This window comes from Microtus ochrogaster, chromosome 5, assembly GCF_000317375.1.
Source record: "Microtus ochrogaster isolate Prairie Vole_2 chromosome 5, MicOch1.0, whole genome shotgun sequence".
NCBI lineage: Eukaryota > Metazoa > Chordata > Mammalia > Rodentia > Cricetidae > Microtus > Microtus ochrogaster.
Window position 1 is genome coordinate 10150957 of NC_022012.1, and position 5088 is coordinate 10156044.

Consider the following 5088-nt stretch of genomic DNA (forward strand, 5'->3'; position numbering starts at 1 on the left):
GTAGGTGTTGGGACTGCACAGGAGCACAGGTGTAGGTGTTGGGATGCACAGGAGCCTTGGACAAGAGTCAGGACGGGGCGAGGAGACTAGGGTGCTGTTTCATGTCTCCTTCTGGAATGTTACCTGCAGAGAAATTAAACATTTATCCTCACTGGTACTCTTCGTTCTTGGCACATGATCGCAGACTTTGGCCTGACCCGGCTGTCCCCAGCACCACAAGTCTGGAGAGATGGAGGAAAACATGCCTTTCTCTGCTCCCTTAGCCTTTGGCTAAGTTTCGCTCCCAACACAGTCTATGAGAAAGTGAGGCTGGGGGAGTTCCCTAGCAATGTGGTAGGCCTCAGTTGGTGGTTTTCTTCAGGTGGTGGCTTGAGATTGAATTAAGATGATTATCAGAGAATTTTGGACCTCTTGATTTTTTAGTCTTTGTGTTTGAATTAGATTTGAAGAAATACTATGAATTGCTAATTAAAAAACCTTTCTCTTTGTGAAAATAATTCACTTTAATTATAGAAACTGGAAAAATATAAAAAAGCATAATGCTGAACATGTTTCTATTCAGGGACAATCACTAAAAACATTTTGTTGTATTTGTGTGTATTTTATATGCATAATTAAGATCACTGTATATAAATTTTGATTTGCGTTTATTGCTTAAGGCATGAGTGTTCTCTCCTGTGTTGACTGCAGCACAGTATAGGTGTTTGCGTGGGTTTCTTGTACCTGCTGCAATGGCTTCCTATGTATGGAGTGGCTGTAAACAGCGCGTGTTTCCTTGAGTTGCAAGAGACCAGAGTCCCAAATCAAGGTGCAGGCAGGACTGACCCCTCAACTGGCTATAGGCAGCTTATTCTTGGCCCTCTGCTTCTGTCAGCTGTGGCAGTCAGGTCTTATTCAGATTATTGCTTTTGTTTTGTTTTGTTTTGTTTTGTTTTGTTTTGTTTTGCTTTGCTTTGCAGTACTAGGATGAGTCCACACCCAGGGCCTTAGGCCAGCACTCTGTTTTGGAGCTGTGTCCCAGATTGCTTTTTAAGGTGAACAAACAAACAAAAGTTCCAGAAAAAAGGTTTCTCCAGTTTTGAGTAGGGTATCACTAAGTTTCTCAGCCTGGGTTACACTCGCTCTGCAGCCTCTGTTGGCCTGGAGTCCATCCTGGCTTGAACTCAAGGTTGTTGATATCTGCTGAGTTGTCCGTGCAAGGTTACAGTCACAGCTTTCTGGACAGGGCTCTTGTCAGTCTTCAGTGCTTCAGAGGGGCTCTGAGGCTGTACTGTGTGGGTCCAGATCCCGCAGCCCCCTCCTACAGGCCAGATGACCGTGAGCGAGTGTAGTGATTCTCAGCCACTCAGAAATGATTCTCAGCCACTCATTTTCTGATTGTGAGGTTGAAATAAAATACCGCATTCCTGAGTTGGTAGAACCGTTGTTGTTGTTGTGTGTGTATGTGTGTGTGAGAGAGAGAGAGAACATATACAATATATGCTTAGGGGAGTGCCTCGCTTACTTAAGAATTGCAGTTATTTTTGTTAAAAATTCTGCATAAAATATTTTTTATTTTAATGGCTTAATAAAAATTTATTTATGAACCCACCACATTTACTTATCCAATATTTTCCTTTTGTTGGCAAGAGCTCTTTTTGTTTTTTACCTCACACAAAAGTCTACCATGGATATTCTCGATGGTCTAGTTTTGTTCTGTCTCAGATCCGTTCCCTACCGGAGACTTTGGAAAATGGAATCTTTGGCTTCAGCTTCCTAGTTTCTCAGTCAGAGTACGGTGAGCAGCCTTCCAGAAGGCTCAGACCTTCCCCTGCCAACATGGAGATACGAAAGTGTAGGCACTCTCTGGCCCCCTTAAAGTGTCTGCAGCTAAGGCTGGGTATGAGTTTGCAAAGGAACCAGTGGCTGTCGTTTTGAAATGATGTCCTGTTCTTCTGTGTCTCCAAGTCCTTTTCCGTTCATTTCTAAGATCGAAAGCTTCCTGGGAGTTTCTGAGGTCAGCCAGGATGAGTATTTGTGGAGGGGAGTGCATGTTAGCAGCAGGGTGTCTCCAGGTTTCTGTTTTCACACGTGGTGTGGACATTTAAAACCAATTGGTTTAGTTTTGCAGCTGAACCTATGTGAGGCCCCGAGGGATGATGCTCCAGCTCTGTGTCCAGGGAAACTCTTTGGTGGTTTACAGGTCCTGCCCTGACTATACACTTTCCCCTGCAGTCTGGGCCTCCGTCCTAATGTCTTGTGACCCTGGATTTTAGGATTTATATTTTAGCTCTGCACTCTGGGTCCCTACATTTTCTTCCTTGAATACTTTTGGTCCAGTGGTGTGAGACCCCTGCCATTACTCCTCTTTTCTTTTCCCCAAGTCTTTATTTTAGAAGCCACTTATGGGTGGGGGGGAGGAAGAAGGGGGGGGGGGGGGGGAGAACTGTGGTTGAACTGTGGTTGGAATGTGAAATGAAATTTAAAAAATAAAAAAAAAATATCAAGAGGCCACTGTTTCTTCACTGTCATCCTCTGGTCCCTTACCTGGATCAGCCTGGGTCTTGTTTTACAATAGTGACTGCTGGCTACAGGAAATAGAGATACTCTCACCAGTTTAAGTTGGCAGAAGATTGCGAGGACTCCCGGGAATGCTGGGAACAAACTCAGCAGTCTGCTGGGGGTGCTCGTAGGAGGCGCACCAGCTTGGGCTGTCTCTCGGGTACGGTGGTTGACTGTCCGTCCTTCACCTGGCAGTTGGAGGAGCGAGCATGTGTCTGTCTTCTCAGCATGGGTGGGAGTCAGGACAGATAGCCGATCTCAACACATCTCTTACTCCTTCCTGTCTGATTTCTCAACAGGAGTCACTCAGGTCACCCTGACTGGAAGTCGGCTGACTGGCGTCACTGAAACAACAGCTCCTGAGTTTGAAGAAAAGGTAAAAACTACTCATCCTTAGGAAGATGGCAGCTATGCCTCCTCTCTGCTTGGCTTGCTCTCTTCTCCTTCGTCTTCTTCCTCCAGTGTCTGCACAGGGTTGGTTTTGAACTGTGGTTGTGCCTGGCAGACCTCTCATGTGAGCCTCTGGTCTGCTTGGTGAACAGTTTCATGGAGCTGTCTTCTTACCTCAACATTTCACTGTAGAGTAGCCGGTTCCTTTTCTCAAACCGTTATGTACCTGCAGTTATTCCAAAGAAGCTGCTGGCTGTCCCATCACTTTCTTAGTTGCTGTTCTTGGGTGACAAGTCCCAGACGCTCCTTGGTGACCATAGCCACACGGTCTCTTGAGTCTAAAGTGCCTTCCCACTTGCTGGTAATTTTACACCCAGCATCCAGCTCCCTTCTCTCAGCAGTCTTGGGAGGCAGGCAGGCATATGGTAGGTAGCCTTTCATTCCAAGTCAGCAAACCAGCTCATAAGTTCAGAGCTTGTTCCAAGGGCACAAGCCAATGTGGACATAGTCTGTTTACTCCCTCCCTTGTATTATCGTGGTCTTCTCTTTGGAAACCATGGCAGTCTGCTTGTGTAAAGAAACCTGGAGCCCCACCCTTCCCAGCCTCAAGTGGCTTTCAGGGGATTTTGCTGTCCGGTTGACCCTGCTGTTTCTCTATCGCCAGCTTTCCTCTACAGCCAGGAGCCTCCTCCGGGTACCTTCCAGTCAGCCTTGAAAGTACCCTCTCTGCACTTAGGGCTCATTTACATGCTGGGAGTATAGTTGTTTCATATGAACGCTGCATGGTCATACTTCATAAATCAGCTGAAGTCAGTGTCCTATCAAAGATTCTGCTGCATCTGATGATGTTTTCTTTTTAATTTTTAAAATAATTGCAAATGCTCCTGTCAATCAAGGTGGCACTGCACACTGAATTGCCGTGTGGAGTTGTTTAGTTAAATGCAATTTCTAAAAAAAGAAAAGAATCAACTTTTAATTAGAAAGCAGATTGTCAACTGACATTTGATGTGTCCTTTGATGAGGAAGTTTGAAAACAGATGCCACAGTGCTAGGCCAGGTTGTAGTCCAGAAGGAGGCAAATTCGCTAGAGAGCAGGATGCAATTTCAATGAACCATTGTTTCCTGAAATAGGCTGACCTTTCCGGTCTCTTCAGTTGGAAGGCTTTCCTCTGTGTTTGATACCAGTTGCCCTGGGACTGAACGGAGCCCTCTAAACAGGCCCATATTCTCCAGGTATGAGTTGCAGGGCCCGTGACTAATACCACCACTCTGTTCCTAGGAATACCTGAGGGGAGAGATCAGCAGAGCTCCATGATGCTGTAACTGAAGAATTTATTGTTGGGCTGTGCACTTACTTATAGTCGTAACATAAAGCAAATTAAAAAAAAGATTTCATTGTGTATTTTCACTATATATTGTCCTGTCACATGGAAGAATTTTCATACAAGTATTATACTTAGAGTATTAACCTCCCCCCATGTCTCTACTGTCCCCTTTCACCCGTTAGTCCCTTTCTTTCCCTGGACAGTTTTACTTCATGTCATGTATACATATATACATCATTTTAATATCTCCATGAAATCTAGGAAGCACAGAAAAGAGAAAACTGAAATTTGTCTTTCTGAGACTGGCTTAATTTGCTTAATATGACTATTTCTGGTGGCATCCATTTTTTTGCAAATGACATAATTTTGTCTTTATGGCTGCAAAAAAATTCCATATAAACCAAATTCATTCTCTCCATTCCTCTTGCCATTAGATACCTAAGGGGTTTTGTTTCCTTTGAGTGCCTGTGATGCTGGGGCTGTGACAGAGGCAGCTGCGCACCTCCTAGTTGAGCTTGGTCTCGCTGGTTGCACTGCATCCTGAGCTGGCACAGTGGCAGGGACACTCAGTGAGAGAAGATGACAGAAGCAGTCAGCACAGAGACCCCCTCAGGTGCTCGTTATTCCCCACGATTCCTTTGGGCTGTCCCGTCCTTTCTGTTTCTTGTTCAACAGTTGGCAAACGTGGGTATGGCAGGGGCGCCTCGAGCTCCATGTGGCCATGGTTTAGCTCTTCCCAGATCTGTGCTCTCCCTCCTCACAGATCTCTGCTCTCCCTCCTCACAGATCTGTGCTCTCCCTCCCTCCTCACAGATCTCTGCTCTCCCTCCTC

The 5088-nt window shown here is 45.5% G+C and overlaps 1 protein-coding gene across 1 annotated transcript in view; it reads left to right on the forward strand.

Moving 5' to 3' along the window:
- Positions 1-5088, forward strand: part of Smco4 (single-pass membrane protein with coiled-coil domains 4) — a 62391-nt gene that overhangs the window by 30437 nt on the left and 26866 nt on the right. Inside the window, exon 2 of the mRNA XM_013346203.2 lies at positions 2841-2917. The gene's annotated coding sequence lies outside the window, so the exon portion shown is untranslated. The remainder of the gene's footprint in view (positions 1-2840; positions 2918-5088) is intronic.